Raw genomic sequence first — 18,245 nt, 5'->3', positions numbered from 1 at the left:
TATGAGTGCTCAGTGCTAGAAGATTGGGCTGGAGACGTCAGCAGGGACCAGACTGCACAGGGTCCTGTAAACCACAAGACATCTAGACTATATCCTTAAGGACAACGGGAGGATAATTAGAGATTTCTTAAGCACGAGAGTGACAGAATTGGGGTTTATATTTCTTAAAGACCACTCTGGCCACAGTGCAGTAAATAAAGGGGAACAAGACCTGGTTAGGAGGCTGTTGCAATGGTTCAGACCAGAATGGTGATGGTTTTGATTAGGGTTCCAGGAGTGGAGAAGAACATATGTGAATAGATTTGAGCTATGATTTGTAGGTAGAGTGCAAGACTCTGTGATAGACAATTGTGACAGTGGTGAAGACAGAGGGGTCAAAGATGACCCTTCGGTTTCCTGATTGAGTAACCAGGTAGATGGTGGTGTCTATGAACTGAGACAGGGAATGCTGAGGAGAAGCAGGTATATATACTTTACATGTATATAATATAGATAATATATTTTACAAAAAATATCCTTATACATAAAGTTAAGAGAAATTTGGGGTAAAAGTATCAAGAATTACAAAACCTTAAAGGGAAACTGAAACTGAAACCCAGGTATGAATGAGATGGCCTAAAAAAATTGTAAAGAGGAGGGTTGTTTCAGAGCCTTAAGAATATCAGCAAGAGATGGGGAAATGAAAAGGGGCTTGGGAAGGACTGCTCAGAAAGATTTGAGGAAAACCAAGTGTCTCACCAGAAAAGCACAGAGGAAGTGTTAATTTAAGAAGGAAGATATCATCAGTAGTCAAATGCTGCTGACAGTTCAAGCAACGGAGACACGAAGACATGTCTATTGGATGTAATTACATGAATTCATTGGTAGGTAGCTTTGGTAATACGGTAAACACAAGTTTAAATGAAGCAGTGGGAGATGAAGGAAGACTGGTGTGAGTTCAGGAGTGACAAGGTGAGGAAAGGGAGATGATGTGAAGTTTGCCACAGTGAGAAGAGAGCTCAGTAACATGGTGAAGCATAGTGGGATGCCCTGAGAAGGTGAGAGGGAACAGGGTCTCCATCCTACAGGTGGTGAGAGCACAGGAGAAGGATTTGCCTTGGATGGCAGGTGGGCCAAGTCTCCCATTATAACAGGAAGGATGAAAGAAACTGATCACTATGGAAACAGTTTATTCACTCAACACTTCTTCACTGAACTCACACTGTGTGCCAGGTATGGTGCTAGGTGGTGGGGATACAAGGGTGAGCAAACACAGACAACGGAGCTTAAAGTCCAGTGGAGCAGACAGACATTGTTCACATAATTGCACCAACAAATACATAATTTATAAATTAAGTACTCTGAAGGAGAGGAACACTGTTCCAGAAAAGAGGTGGACAAAAAGACTGAGAGAGCCAGGAAAGACTTCTGAGAGAAAGTGACATTTTAGCTGAGACCTCAAAGATGAGTAGGGGGCTTCCCTGGTGGTGCAGTGGTTGAGAGTCCGCCTGCCGATGCAGGGGACACGGGTTTGTGCCCCAGTCCGGGAAGATCCCACATGCCGCAGAGTGGCTGGGCCCGTGAGCCATGGCCGCTGGGCCTGCGCGTCCGGAGCCTGTGCTCCGCAACGGGAGAGGCCACAACAGTGAGAAGCCCACGTACCACAAAAAAAAAAAAAGATGAGTAGGGGACTTCCCTGGTTGTCCAGTGGTTAAGAATCCATGCTCCCAATGCAGGGGGCCCAGGTTCGATCCCTGGTCGGGGAACTAGATCCCGCGTGCCGCAACTAAAGAGCCCGCATGCTGCAACTAAGACCCAGTGCAGACAAATAAATATTAAAAAAAAAAAAAAGAAAAAGGTGAGTAGGAGCTAAGGGAAGGAATGTTCCAACTAAAGGAAGCAGCGTATGTAAAGAACCACTGCAGGGGTAAGTATGCTGCTTCATGGAATTAAAAGAAGGACAGTATAGTTGGTCTGAGGGGAGTTCTGGCGAGAGAGGAAACTAAAGCTGGATAGGAAGGTAGACTATGCAGGGCCCTCTAGACCATGTCAGACCATAGTCTGATTTTTTTTCCTAATAGAAATAAGAAACCATGGAAGGACTTTAAACAAAGGTGTTAACTTGCTTAGATTTTCATCTGATACATTCCTTCTTTAATTAACCCTTCCTCCTTGAACTTTCCTGACAATGACCAATATGCATTTTGGAAAAAAAAATATGCTGACTGCTGTGGAGAATGGTTTAGAGAAGGTGAGACCAGCGTGTTGCAGTAATCTAGGTGAGAGATCACGGCTGCTTAGACTAATGTGGTGATATAAGAAATGGAAAAAAGGAGACTAATTTGGAAGACTTTTAGATAAATCATAAAGATTTGGTTACGGTTTGGAAGTGAAGGGTGATGGATAGAGAGGGATCATGAAGAACTCAATGTTTTGTTTTGCCCAAATGAATGAAAGTTTGATCAAATGGTAGAACAACTTCAACAAAGAAATGTAACAGAACTGCTGAGCACTACTGAGAGCCCAGAAATGGTAATTAATCATGAGTTTATAATGATACTATTGCGTGACTCTCTACACATCTGCTTGGGTGCAGCAGGTACAGAGAAATTGGACAACAGGGCTGTAAGAATGAGAAGTCACGGGGGGCGGGGGCAAGACAAACGTGTGACTAAAATAATGGGACATATAATCTAAACTAGATAAAAAAGCCAGGTCTGAAGGTCACCAAGAAGAACAATGAACAAGAGGCTAACACACAAGCCGAAGGAGCTGAGGTAGTCATCAGAGAGCAGGATGCTTGAATCAGATTCTGGATGTGTTCTGAAAGAAATGATGACGTGACTCAGAGAGTAACCAGGGGAGTAGATAAAAACTATGGGATGCAAGAGATCACTGGTGCCAAAAGATCAAGAAAATGAAAGGCTAGGGTGTTGAATGAATCATCCACTTGTGTGTTAGTGTCACCCATAACAGCAAGATTTTGAATAGAAAGAGAAAGACTGTTTCTCTTTCCTATGTCACCTGTTTCTTGTTTCTCTGTTGCCAAAACACATGATGAGTAATGGGGTTATAACTGAGAGATTGAAAGAGTGGTAAAGTTGAAGAGCATATGTCTCAAAGGAATAGGTTTTCGTATGTTTCCTTTGCCAACAGGGTAAAGAGGTAAGAATCTAGAAAAACCAACGAGAGGAAGAAAACCCCAATCTCATCTCCTGAATCTGAATACCTACTAGCACATAAGAAAATTAATAGCTACTAAATGGGTACTCGTGGGGTCCTCAGGGAAAATTCAAGTTCAGTTAGGGAAAGAGATAGGCTGAACTCCCTGAGAAGAGCCTGAAGATACAGGAGAATTCGCTGATTATACAGATGCACTTTCGGAGGAAGCAGCTGGAGGACTGGAGGGCTGGGTCAGGCTCGACAAAGGAGAGGGCATTTTGAAGATGATGGAGATGATTACACAAGGTTTTGATGTGTTTCGATGGAAGGCTGAGGTATTCCCATCTGGTAGCTTCTACTTTCTCTATAAAGTCAGAAATGGGATGATTTATCAAGAAGGAAAGGGACAACTGGGGATGGGGAAAAAAGAGAGAAGGTTTAAGACCGTCATGTGGAAGGAGAATCAGATATCTAGGATGTATTAGTCCAACTGAAATAGATGACCTGAGTTTACAGTGCTCCAATCTTTCCAACAGTTCGATTTTTTCCCCATAGGTAAGTGGGTTAGAGGTAAGGATGATGGGAGAAGAATATTTAGGAATACTGAAAAGAGAAACTACAAGCATGAAGCCACTAGGGTAATGACAGTGGCCTAGCCAGGGCAGGAAGATGGGGGCAGTCTATAAGGAGGTGCATAAATCTGTAGAGACTTTAAAAATGATAATAAAATGGGTTAAAAACAACAAATCTAATGCCTAATGCCAGTGATAAAATAATCCTCCCAGAAAAAAAATCGTTTGTTGGTCTAAGTTCTAAACAATTGCTGCAGTGACTGTTTGATTTCTATATGTATGTAGTCTTCAAATCAGGAAGTTTTCATTATGCATATGCTAATAAATATTATATCAACATGGAAGTTAATTCAAAGAACTCCCAGCTGTACAGTCAGCCCAACGAAGTGGACTAAACTACACACTTCCAATTTGATTAAATTTCAAATGGTTTGGAATCTTCGAAGCTTCCTTTGGACACAGTTTGTGTCCCCAGACTGTCTGGTGTAACATATTCCCACATATTCTCGTGTTTAAACAGTAGGTTCAAAATAAACAATGATAGCAATGTGCAATTTTTCTTAGTTCCGAATCATTTTTTTTTCCTGGTGTAGTTTTAGATAAGGTTATTCAGATACAAAAATATTTACAATCAGCCTTGAACAAGGTACAGTAAAATACAAACCTTTAAAATTGCTCCCTGAAGATGGGCACACAGAAACTGTTCAAAAGTATATATATTTTTTTCAATAAAAGAAAATTTTCTGCTTTTCTTTTTTGGCTATTATCATCTGTTTCATGTGATGATTATTACTGAAAATAATTTTATCATATAGAGAAAGAGGTGTTGAAAATGATCTACTTCAAGTGTCAAAACACTAGGTACATGCTACTGAGAAGTGGTTTTGAATTGACATTACCTTCTCTAGACCCAGAGACATGGGAGGTAGAAGAAACAGTCTCCTCTTCAGAAGGCTCCAGGGTAAATGATACTTTCAGAAGAGAGCCAGAGATTTTACTTACCTCTAGCAGTTGTATACTACACATATATAGTAAAGAGGCTGAAGACTTGTATATATTATAGTCATTGAAGAGGGGTTTCAGAAAACACAGAGGAAAGGTCTAGGAGGGAAGTGAGGAGAGAGAGAGAATAGATCAAAGAAGCAGCAAACAAAAGATAACAATGTTGAAATAATTCATGGGCAGAGGGTGACAAAAGTCCTTATAAAAAAGTGAGAAGAAGAGTGATCTTCCCCTCTCCTCCTTTGGGGGAGGAAGAGAGAGAGAATGTATAATAGGAAATCATATATGCCAGTGGAAAAAAGATATTAAATTTGATATGACAGGTAATAAGATGCCATCACAAGTTTTTAAAGGAGAAATTACATAATGAAAAGATTTACATCAGATTATTCTCTTTGCCAATATTAAATATAGTTCTTTAGACAGAGCTATACTAAAAAGAGAAGGGAACTTCAGGGAAATCGAATTCCAAATAATTGCAGTAAGAAGGTTAAAAAAATCCCCATTTTTTAAAAACTTTGTAAGTTGCAGGGTTGTGAAAATTGTTAAAGAATTCAGAATCAATTTCCTTCTAGAAACCTTCCAGTTTTTCCACACCCTTTTAGTAACTGTTGAAAAATATTCTACAGGCAAATTTCAGCAAACAGAGCAAAATTAAAGGATGGAAAGCATGTCTATTTTAATAGTCATTTTTATAAAATAAAAATTCTGCCAAGTAAATCAAAATCACATTCCACAATATTAACAGCCATCCTGCATTTGCCCAGGTTTAACAGCACCTGTTTCCCACAAAAATCTGTAAAATTTTTTTTTTTTAAACTACAATTAAGCGTGCAAGGTGCATAAACCTACATACTTGGTAATGCCAAAAGATGTTTCCATCTGGAATATGAATTTGGAAGAAAAACTGCTCACCATTTTAAATTTCTACTTCACAATGTGTGCACATAATATAGATTTGCTTAAATATATCAGTGCAACTAATGGTATATGCTCTGTAAGCCACTTAAGTGCTCAAACCTTTACATCAAAGTTATTTATTTAATTATAATACCTATTTCTGGGGGGAGAAGAAAAGAAAAGTAGAAGGGGGATTTAGGTGTAAGAAGTTAAGCTTTGAAGTCAGAAAGGCATAGACTCAGGCCCCCAGCTTTGTTACTTACTTGTAGTGTGAACTTGGGCATACTACTCTGAACCTGTTTTCAAATCTCTAAAATGGGTTTAATAACACCAATCTTCCAGGACTGCTTGTGAGAATTAAACTAAACAAAAAAACCGAAGACCCAGCACAGTTACCAGGATACAGTAGGCATTCAATTATCATTATTACTATGCGTCACCTCCCCAGTACCTATCTGTAAGTGCCACAAGAGAAGATACTATGTTTGCTGTATATTAATAGGAGGCAAGGAACTCCAGCACCAGAGTAAAAGAGCCAGTGAGCACTGCCAAAATAACAACAGGGATGCTGATGCTGGATTTTATTTACTGAATATTATGCATTAGGTATTGCACTTAGCATACATTATCAATACAATACAAGCACTTGTCCTATTATAGGCACTGTTATTGAGGTGCCCAAGGTCACACGGTCTTTTCTAACACTCAACTACAACCACAGATCTTACCCCACTCGACCTTACCCCTGCCCCAAGTTGGGATTAGCTATTCGTCTCTCATAGAACCCTGTACACTCACCAACGCAGGACCTTTGACACTATTGTAATTGCGTGTTTATGCCTCTGTATCTTCCACAAGAATGGAAACTGTTATTAATACTGTATCCTAGTTCCTCGAGCACAATGTCTGGAACATTTTTACCGGTTTAATGGAGGGAGGAGTAAATGTAGGGATGAAGTGGTAGAGCTAGAATTCCAACTGGTGCCTTTTGACTCCTCATCTTAAACTAATTCTACACCATGGACCCAAGCCCCACCCCCGCCCAGTAATAATCCCATTTTGTACATTTGTATTATTTTGTAAATTTCACTTAGTGAAGATTTCTATAAAAAATCTGTGGGATTTCTTCAACTCACAAATGAGATGTTCATGAACCAAATTATTAGCAAATTTACCACTGATTTCATAAGCTGATACCTTGAAAACAACCAAATCTAGCTTTTATGTGGCAACCTTTTGGTAAAGTAAGTCAAAAAGGCAGCGAATGTTGACACCAATAACTATAGATCTTATTAAAGTCCAAAATGCAACTCCTAAAATCCTAGTAACAATATTACACACATTTATTACTTTGGAGACTTACATAAAGCAAAGCAGACAAAAAGCTTGGAAATAAATCCACACATTTTTGAAATATCCACTTAATTTCACTAAATTGATTTTTCAATAACTGTGTGCATAAATCTGTTAACTACCTAAGTTTAAAGGTTAATTCAAGATCATCTATCGGAAAGCCTAAAAACTTCTACCTGCTTTCTAGATGTCAAAGCTCAAAATTGCATACATAAGTTAGCTAAAGTCAGTGTTCTAGAATGAATAGGCTGTCTACAAATTCCATATATTCAGAATATATTTGAGAAAGATGTATTTCAATTATGGAATTGCAAAAGGAATTACCTCAACTCATAATTTTACCCAATTTCAGCACACAAAAAGACAATTTAAAGGCCCTTAAAGTCATTCTGTTTAAGTATGGATTTCACAGGAGGAGGAAACTTGAAGAATCACTGATCTGGGAGCAACCAATGCTAACGCCTAGGTTGTCATAATCAATCTGCTTTAATTATCAACAAGTTTTTCCCATTTCTGACCAGTCATTTGGAGCTGACCTTTGACAAGTACTTACAAGTCATCGAAATCTCATTTTATTTTATAGCCTCATATTTGTTACTGGGCTAATCTTTACCTGTTCTACATCACACAACAGCTTACATATTTGAATGGCCCAGCAGTAAATTTCCATGGTCCCCCTGGGTCAGTCAGATGTTAGCTGTTAAGTAAAGCTAAAAGGGTCTATGCTTCATAAATTTCCTTCAGGGTCCACATTTGCTCTTACAGGCTAGGCTTTCAAGCCCAAACATCTTTATAGCTATGTGCAGTGATTTATTAACTCCTCCTTGTTTTTATCCAAAAAGATCAATCACATATGTATCAATAAGCTGGTGTGCTGGTGACTGCTTTTTATTGTACATATAACCACCTGCCTTTAATACAAACTTCAGTCTAAAGCTTTTGTAAGCTCTTGCGGGATTTTAACAATCTTCACCTGTTTCTAATTTGGTACAAAACATATGGTTTAGCTCTGCTATTTTGTTCTAAGGCAGCCTTTCCTCTTATGGACCCAACAATATAAAAGAAAACAAATCCAGAGCACAAAAACCTAAATTTGGAGGATGTTACACACACACACACACACACACACACACACACACACACACACACACTTGGCCCATTACTTCTGAATAGCAGTTTTGACATATAACAGGAATAAATTATTATTATTATTTAGTTTCCATTTTTTAAATTTTTATTTATTTTAACATCTTTATTAGAGTAAAATTGCTTTACAATGGTGTGTCAGTTTCGCTTTATAACAAAGTGAATCAGTTATACATATACATATGTCCCCATATCTCTTCCCTCTGCATCCCCCTCCCTCCCACCCTTCCTATCCCACCCCTCTAGGTGGTCACAAAGCACTGAGCTGATCCCTCTGTGCTATGCGGCTGATTCCCACTAGCTATTTTACATTTGGTAGTGTATATAAACTCAAAATAGATTAAAGACCTAAATGTAAATTATGTTATAGTTATGAAATTATTACATTCCTTTGCAAACAATTAGATGTGTCCTACATTACTCTTGAGGTTTCTAAGAATTATGTTCAAACTGTGAAAATGGCTGTTTAACCTTAGGACCTCAAAAGAGGTAACAGCCATATCTAGTTGCCTGTGAGGTTACGGAAGAGAGTTCCTATCTTTACATTCAGGAATCTACATTTGGTCAGGTGAAACCAAGGTTTTCTTTTCTCTTTCCTTATCCCTCTCTAAATTACACCAAAAGTTTAAGAAGAGGCAGGGTGCCGGCAGAGAGAGAACCACCACCTAACACAGCATGGTAAAGTCAATACTAAAATTAAGAGCGTCTGGGTGATAGGGCAGGGAGGAATAAATCCTCAGGAAAAAGTGACTAACAGAAATGTCTAGGAAAGGCAGAGAAGTCAACATAGCCTCCCACGGCTCTCCCAGACTCTTCTACACATAGTTACTTTTGCAGTCATGGTGGGACCTGACAACACTGGCCACAGCTGGCATTTAATCTCCCATTCAAATTCCTCTCATCCTTTGAGTCCCAATGCAAATACTCAATCCACTGAAGCCTCCCCCCAAGTCCCAGATCAGAATGGATGGTGCTTTAAGATTCGTCAGTATTTATCCTCCATTTGGAAGCAGGTAATCACATTACGGATTTGCTTTAAGATCATATATTTACATATCTCTCTTGTACAATAATCTACATAACAGGCACTGAATAAATGTTTGTTGAATTGTATTAAATTGGTTTACAAATAAAAAGGTTTTGTATAAATAAAACATACTTAAAAATTAATGTTTATTTATCAAAAGAATATATGAACATGGTTTAAAAAGTCAAATTGCTCTACAAACTTGATGGTAAAAATATTAGCTTATATGTTTCTTAGGTAATACCTTACCTCTCCCTCAACTCCTAACCCCCTGAGCCAACAATTCTCAATGCTTTAAGCTGCTTTTTAAAGTATTTACCCTACATATACATAATTAATATTCTATATTCCTGTTTCTTGATTCTCTGGTTTTAAAAACAACCTACTGGAAAAGATGAGGATTTCTCTCTCTTACACATTGCTTCCCCATCTCTTCCCAAAACAACCACACTTCTTCCTCCCATTCACTCAACAAGGTCAACGCCACATTTTGGGGGAATTCTCTGGCAGTCCAGTGTTTAGAACTCAGCGCTTCAGGGCTGGGTTCAACCCCTGGTCAGGGAACTAAGATCCCACAAGCTGCGCATGGCCAAAAATAAACAAACAAACAAAAACACATTCTTTGGTGAAATCAATGTGCAATGTTACAGTATTATAACTACATAATTATTATTTTGAGTAGAGCCATAAAATGAATGATATTTATATTTTCTTTCTTTTCAACTTGGTTCTTCCTGGAGTTAATTACCATCTAATTTCTTCATTTGTTAAATTTATTGATGTACCTCTAAGTAATTCATTCTCTGACTCCCTGAAAGCAATGAAAATTCCCTCAAAATATAATTAAATACATCAGATAATCTTTCATCTTTCTTTGTCCTCCTGCTCTCTAGGCCAGTTGAAGAGCTGACCTTCTACAATTTCCCTTCACCATCATCCTGAGATCCCTCTGCTTCTCTGCTGTGCTGGATCCCTTCTTTTCCTTGAATGATGTGTTACTTTTACTGGGTTTATTCCCTTGTATTAATAGAGCACATCTTCCAAGAGTTTCCTAGGAAAGGTGCATAGGGAGATTTTTTTTTTTAGGACCTCCATGTCTGAAAAGACTTTTCTACCATGTATTTGACTGACAGTCTGACAGATATAGGCACACCTGGTTTTTACTGTGCTTCACTTCACTGTGCTTTGCAGATACTGCATTTTTTACAAATGGAAGGTTGTGGCAATCCTGCATCGAGTAAGTCTATCAGCGCCACCTTTTCCAGCAGCATTTGCTCACTTCACCTCTCTGTGCCACATTTTGGTAATTTTTTACAATATTTCAAACTTTTTCACTATTATCATATTTGTTATGGTGATCTGTGATCAGTGATGTTTGCTGTTACTATTGCAAAAAGGTTACGACTGGCTGAAGGCTCAGATGATGGTTAGCACTTTTTAGCAGTATTTTTCATTAAGGTATGTACATTGTTTTTTAGACATAATGCTATTGCACACAACAGACTACAGTATAGTGTAAACATAACTTTTATAGCACTAGGAAGCCAAAAAATTCATGCGATTTGCTTTACTGTGGTGGTCTAGAATCAAGCCCACAGTATTGCCCAGGGATGCCATATATAAGCAAAGCTTATAGAAATAATTTTCCCACGGTATTCTGAGGGCACTGTTCCATCACTTTCTACCTTTCAGTGTTGCCTTTGAGCAGTCAGATATCACAATTCCCATTCCATTGTATTTTTTCCCCTCTGCAACGCTTCAGAATCTTCACTTTACCTCTAGCATTTCGAAATATCACAGTGCTTGGCACTCACTGGGCTCCCACAATCTGAAATCAAGTCCTTCAAATTATTAGAATTTTTCTTATGTTATTTCTTGAATAATTTCCTACCCTCTTGTTTCCTCTTCCTTTTCTGTACCCACCATTAAATGAATGTTGGATTATCAGATATTTGAAGAATGGCTCTGATTTCCTATCTTTTCTCTCATATTTTGAATCTCTGCCTTTTGTACTTTTTTCTTTTTTATATTTTTTCTTTTTTTGAGCTTTCCTTAACTTCACATTCCAACTTTGTCCTGTTTTTCTTTATTCCATCATTTTACTTTCTGAAGCTTTGTTTGCTTGTCTTTTAATGAACGCTCATTTTCATACCATCTTGTTTTTGTTCTTAGATGTAGTACTTTCCCTTGTCTCATAGAGCGTATTAGTAGTCTTTAAATTTTGCTTTTTATAAAAAGTCAACTTTATTTATTGAGGTATAATTGACATATAACATTATATTAGTTCAGCTGTACAACATTAGATATTTATGTGTTTTTACTTTTTGTTGACCCCTATTCTTTCTTCCCTTCACATTTCTTTTTTGATTATTTATTTTGGCTTCTGTATCTCGTGTGAGAGCTCTCCCCAAATATCTGATGATCCTTGGCTGACAATTCATTCATTCATTTAGTTTTTGGCTGTGTTGGGTCTTCGTTGCTGCACGCAGGCTTTCTCTAGTTGTGGTGAGCAGGGCTACTCTTCGTTGCGGTGCGTGGGCTTCTCATTGCGGTGACTTCTCTTGTTCCAGAGCACGGGCTCTAGGTGCGTGGGCTTCAGCAGTTGTGGCATGCGGGCTCAGTAGCTGTGGTGCACAGGCTTAGTTACTCCGTGGCATGTGGGATCTTGCCGGACCAGGGATTGAACCCGCGTCCCCTGCATTGGCAGGCGGATTGTTAACCACTGCGCCACCAGGGAAGTCCCTGACCATTCATTTTTAAAAATGAGGCACTAAAACAGTGATTGATGGGACTTACCTGGTGGCGCAGTGGTTAAGAATCCGCCTGCCAATGCAGGGGACGCGGATTCGAGCCCTGGTCTGGGAAGATCCCACATGCCGCGGAGCAACTAAGCCCGTGTGCCACAACTACTGAGCCCGCGCTCTAGAGGCTGCAAGCCACAACTACTGAGCCCGCGTGCCTAGAGCCTGTGCTCCACAACAAAGAGAAGCCACCGCAATGAGAAGCCCGCACACTGCAACAAAGAGGAGCCCCCGCTCACCACAACTAGAGAAAGCCCCGTGCACAGCAACGAACACCCAACGCAGCCAAAAAATAAATTCATATATTAAAAAAAAGATGCTCTTTACAAATAAAAAACACAGTGATTTCAAATATGAGCCCCAAATTGAATGGTAGCTTACACAGAGAGTGAAAGGCAAGTAAGTATATATTAAATGCATACAAACAAATTGGTTCTTGATTCATTTGCTGAGAAATATTTCCCAGTTGCCCCTCAACTGACAATGATCATTCCCATGTCTTTGTTCACGATGTATATATAACTTAAGTGGCACTCTTCTATTTTTAAATTGGAGAATAATGAGGAAATAACTATATACCCACGACTCAAACTTAATTGATTTTTTGCATTTTTTTAGTTAAAATAAATGAAATGCTTACAGATAAAAGTGAGCCTCCTTTGTTCCCCATCCCTACTACCATCAGTTAGGATGCTTTCAACCTCAATTAACAGAAAACCCAAATCAACTGATTTAAATAATAAGACTGGAGACAGATTAGTTCCAGGACTGGCTAACTCAGGAACTTGATGACTTTATCCAGAACCCAGTTTTTCCCATCCTTCTACTCTGCCACTATATATGTATTACTAGCAGCCCAGTCATATCTGTCTTAGTACATAAAACCATTCCCAGAAATACCCCCAGAGAACTGGCCAAAACTGTGACACAAGTTTATGCACAAACCAAGCATTGGTGATGGAACGGACTTAATTATGATTGGTAAAAAGCCAGTTGTAATTTACTGCTGGGGGCTGAGCCCCACCTTCCATATAGCAAATGAAGAGAAAGAATAATTAACAAAATGGAGCTCTGCTGATAAGTAGGAAGCCAAGAATGGCTGTGGGTAGACAAGCAACTGCATCTGCCATGGCCCCTCCCACAAGCTACTAGCTTTATAAATTTGGTGAACATCTGTATATATCACTTTTTATACTTTTAAAATACAAATATTTAAATGAACAATGATAGATCATGTATATCATTCTGCAACTCACTTTTCCCCTCAGTACTGTTTTTTAAGAGGTATTTTTGCTGATATACATATGTAATGCATTTCTTTGAACTCCTAATTAGTACTCTATCTCATGGATATTCAGACTTTACTTCTCTACTTCCTTACTGACGAAGATTTAGGCTGTTTCTATTTTTTTCTAATTTTTGCCCTCCTTTGAGCAACTTTTTCTAGTATGAATACAGTTTTTAAGTATGTCCCCATTTTACTAGATTCCTCCAGAATGTTGCTGATGCTAACCCTAGAGAACAATGTGTAGCTTTGGAAGTAAAGTTGACCTGTGTGTGACTCACGTTACACATCAATACACGGGGAATAATAACAGCATTAATCTCATACTGCTATTGTGACTATATAATTTTCAACAGTACCTGAAACATAGTAAGAGCAACTATAATTTTCTGAGTGAGTACTATTGGTGTTAGTAATCTTTATATTCCTAGAATAGAATACAGAGCCTATTCACATCTGTCGTGGGTTTTTACTGTGTGCACTTGACTAAATAAGAACTATTTCCCAGAATACCAGCACATGTGTGGATCCAGGCTAGAGCTGAACAAAAGTTGGCATGAGGTTTGGAGAACAGAAGTGAAGCAGCAGCCATGAAGCTCTGAAGTGAATGGTGGTTAGACCCAGTAAGAGACAGACACAGGCTGCCTGCAGATTCCATCTGGTCTTGGCGCTCCTGTTCCGCATCTAGCTCTTGTTCCCAACTGCTGGTGCTGATGACAAACAGTGACTCCAGGCCCACTAACAGATGCAGTGGTAACAGTCCTCCATAGATGTTTCCCCACCTGCTCTCCTTTGGGGTTCCACTCAGCAGCTGGTTAGATCTTGCTTCCCACCTCCTGGCCTGAGCTGTCCAACCTGCACCAAGCTTCTGAAGGGCTGGTTAGGGACTTTCTCTGATCCTCCAACTCCCCCTTTTGGATTCTTCTCCAGCTTCCCCCACAGTTTTGTAATATCTTATGCTTATAATAAATCCCTTATACCATAAGACTCATAGTGATTCTGCTTTCCTGACTGAAATCTGACTGATGGAATTAATATCCTTTCATAATTCTTTGAGCTGTTTCTTTTAACTGCTGAACCAAAAGCTTTTTATATTGTCTGGATTCCATCCTTCTTTCTTTCCTTCCTTTCTCCCTCTTTCCTCCTTCCTTTCTTTCTTTTTGCTATTTACATGCTAAAGTTTTCACTCACTAACTTATAAAAGGAAATTTTTGTTTTAAATTGAATCTTGACAGGAGGAAGGGATTCTCCCATGATTTTCTGGACAAAAAACCAAAGTCTCCAAAAAGTATTTGGGTATCCTATTTATTTTTTAGCCCAACTAATTTCTGATATATTTTCATAAAAATCAGAGTAGCAGAAGGCCTAGTTAAACCAGGTACATATATGTGTATATTCGTTTATTCACATATTTTATGTCCTTATCATTTTTATAACGCTATATATTTTTCATTGATAAAGGTCTTTCACATTTTGTGTGTGTGTGTGTGTGTGTGTGTGTGTGTGTGTGTGTGTGTGTGTGTGTGGTACGCGGGCCTCTCCCTGTTGTGGCCTCTCCCGTCGCGGAGCACAGGCTCCGGACGCGCAGGCCCAGCGGTCATGGCTCACGGGCCCAGCCGCTCTGCGGTATGTGGGATCCTCCCGGACTGGGGCACGAACCCATGTCCCCTGCATCGGCAGGCGGACTCTCAACCACTGCGCCACCAGGGAAGCCCGGTCTTTCACATTTTTATTAAATATATTACAAGGTACTTATATTGTGGTCACTCTATTTGGTTATTACTGGTATATAGAATTTACTTAATTTTCATGTTGATCTTATATCCAACAAATGTGCTAGTTTTCTAATAGTTTGTAGATTCCCTCACAGCTTCTACATAACATTCATATCTGCAAAAGACAATTTTGTCCCTTTATTTAAAATATTTATACTTCATCTCTTTTCTCCATTTAATTATATAGACCAGGACCTCAAGCATAATGTTTTTAAATATTTTATTGTATAATAACTGGCATCCTTATCTGCTTTCTAACTTTAATGGAAATAGTTTCACTATTTAGCCTAATGGTTGTTATAGGATTGATAACTATTCTTTAGCATTTTAAGGAAATTCCCTGCTTTTTCTAGTTTTCAAATAGTTCCTATAACAACGACTAGTACTATTTGCAATCATTTGAGGCTTTACCATGTGCCAAATATATTTTACATATACCAGCTCATTGAATCCACCCAAACACCTAATGAGGCGGGTACTATTATTATCTCCATTTTACAGACAATAAAGTAAAGCACTGGGAGATCAAGTAATTTGTCCAAGGTCACATGATGTAACTGTTTTCTATTACTATTTTTAAAAAATACAAAACATTTCTCAGATTAAAACAACATATAAATATTAAAAGTTCTCATTACAAGGAAAAAATTTGTAACTTTGTATGGTGATGGATGGTAACTAGCCTTATTGTCATGATCAGCTCTCAGCATATACAAATATTGAGTCATTATATTGTATACCTGAAACTAATACGTTATATGTCCATCACACCTCAAGTTTTTAAAAAGCCACTCATTTATTAGCTCATATTTTTTGTAGGTCAGAAGTCCAGGCACAGCATAGTTGGGTTCTCTGCCCAACATCTAACAAGCATGGAATCAAGACAATACCATACACAGTAAGTAAGAGTTTAGATTCAAACTCATGCCATCTGGTTCTACAGTTTATGCTCCTAATCAAAACCTATTATTGTCTTTCTAAATAAGTGTTGAATTTTATTGAATGCTTTTTCTGCACTCAGTAAAAAAACAACCACATGATATTTCTGTTTATCTGTTAATGAGTGAATTATGTGGAAGACTTTTTAGTGTTGAGCCACTGACTCTTCTCAACTGCTAGATTCAGCTTGCACATATTTTAATTTGTATTTTTGTATTTATGTCCAGAAATCAGTTTGTCTACCAAGTCTGTTTCTCATATTATCCTGATCAGGCTGTTTATTAAATGCCTTCAAGGCAAATGCTTGCTCACCTTATCTCTCTAGGTTCTTGCCATCACTCAGTTTTTGACCTAAGTATTCTTTATTTTATTGTTAACTAATAGATACATTTAAGATTCTTTTTTTGGGCTTCCCTGGTGGCGCAGTGGTTGAGAATCTGCCTGCCAGTGCAGGGAACATGGGTTCGAGCCCTGGTCGGGGAAGATCCCACATGCCGCGGAGCAACTAGGTCTGTGCACACAGGCCACAACTACTGAGCCTGTGTGTCTGGAGCTTGTGCTCCGCAACAAGACGAGGCCGTGACAGTGAGAGGCCCGCGTACCGCGATGAAGAGTGGCCCACGCTTGCCGCAACTAGAGAGAGCCCTCGCACAGAAACGAAGCCCCAACACAGCCAAAAATAAATAAATATAAATAAATAAATAATTTTTAAAAAAAGCATTAAGAGAATGACAATCAGAAAAAAAAAAAAAGATTATTTTTTTAATCCTACATTTTCAGCGTTGGTCCAGATATCTATTCTATCATGCTCGGGAAGCAGATCTCATTCAGTTTTCCCATTTCTTTTAAAATCAATTTTGTTATATTTTATATACTTTTTGCTAAAAAATTCCATTCTACCTAAAAGTTGTTCACAGTATGTTCTTATGATTTTTCAGTCTCCGTTGTATCTATAAGTGTCTCCTTTTCTGTTGTCATAATTACCTCTGTATTTTTTTACTCAACCACTTTTAAATAACACTTCTTCATTGCCATTCCCTCTAATCTCTATTCCTAGAATATTCCTATTAGATACATGTTTACACCTCTTAATTAACCTCTGTGTCCTATAACTTCTGTCTCATATATCTCTTTATCTCTCTGGGCTGCATTCTGGGTGACATTTTTCATTTCTATTTACTATTCACAAATTCTCTGCTTAAGTGTGTCTAGTATACTATTTACAAGGGTCTTTTTAAAAAATACATTTTTCTATGTCTCTTGAGTCACAACTACCTATTTTTCTTTTTAATTTATTTGGCTGCACCTGGTCTTAGCTGCAGCACACGGGATCTTCGTTGCATGGCAGGTGGGATCTTTTTAATTGCGGCATGCAGGACCTTTAGTTGCAGCATGTGGGATCTAGTTCCCTGGCCAGGGATCGAACCCGGGCCCCCTGCATTGGGAACATGGAGTCTCAGCCACTGGACCACCAGGGAAGTCCCAACAACTACCTATTTCTGTTTCATAAAATCTCATTCTTTTTTTATGGATGCTATTTCCTCCTTTGAGAATTCTGAAATTCTTAAAAGTCTTCTATTTCCTTATATGTGTATTCTCCTATTTTTTGGCCTTTCTTCATATGTCCATGGATTTCCCCTTTAGGTTTCCTACCCGCAGGACGTTTCATAAAAGATTAAAGTAGAAAAGAGTCAACTGAAAGAGCTATAAACAATTTAACCCTCAGTAAGTGTATGACTTCTAGATGAAGAGACTGTATACTCAAATTGAGTTTTAGTGTCTTCCAGGAGTTCAAGTGTTTGAAACACAACAGAGAAAAGAGGAATATTTTACTCAAAAGACATCTGGTGAACATAATGATTATCTGAGTTCTAGGAATCGATCTTTTTCTAATATTGTCTGATGTTGCTCTGTGTATACAAGTGTACATTCAGGCACACCCATGTGTGAAACTCATGACAATGAATCATTTCTAATTTAATATTTGTAACCTTTTATTTCATTGGCTAGTTTTGAGTGTGAAAACACTGCTTATTGTTCCTCTGAATTAATGTTGTCAAACAAATAGGTCCTGATGTCAGCATATTTTTGCAGGGAGTGAGGACTGGGTCATTTAAGCATAATTACATTATTTTCACTGGAAAAGCCAAAAAACTGAAATAGATATTCTGAACTAACAACTTTTAAGTTGGTCCTAAAACTTGATCTAAAAAGTACTTTCTAGTCAATAATCGGGCCTTTACTCTTAGTGACAAAATGACTGTAGAGACTAGTCCCAAACCGCCCATCAACCAGCCATATCAT

General features: G+C 38.4%; 1 protein-coding gene across 3 annotated transcripts in view; it reads right to left on the bottom strand.

The window, feature by feature from the left end:
• The window catches only part of UVRAG (UV radiation resistance associated), a 323,849-nt gene that overhangs the window by 94,798 nt on the left and 210,806 nt on the right, over positions 1-18,245 (bottom strand). The gene's annotated exons all lie outside the window — the stretch shown is intronic.

Source organism: Delphinapterus leucas, chromosome 7, assembly GCF_059928025.1.
Source record: "Delphinapterus leucas isolate spDelLeu-1000000601 "Yukka" chromosome 7, BTC_Dleu_Yukka2, whole genome shotgun sequence".
Taxonomy (NCBI): Eukaryota; Metazoa; Chordata; class Mammalia; order Artiodactyla; family Monodontidae; genus Delphinapterus; species Delphinapterus leucas.
The sequence above is the reverse complement of the archived record's forward strand: the minus strand, read 5'-3'. Positions and strand labels throughout refer to the sequence as shown.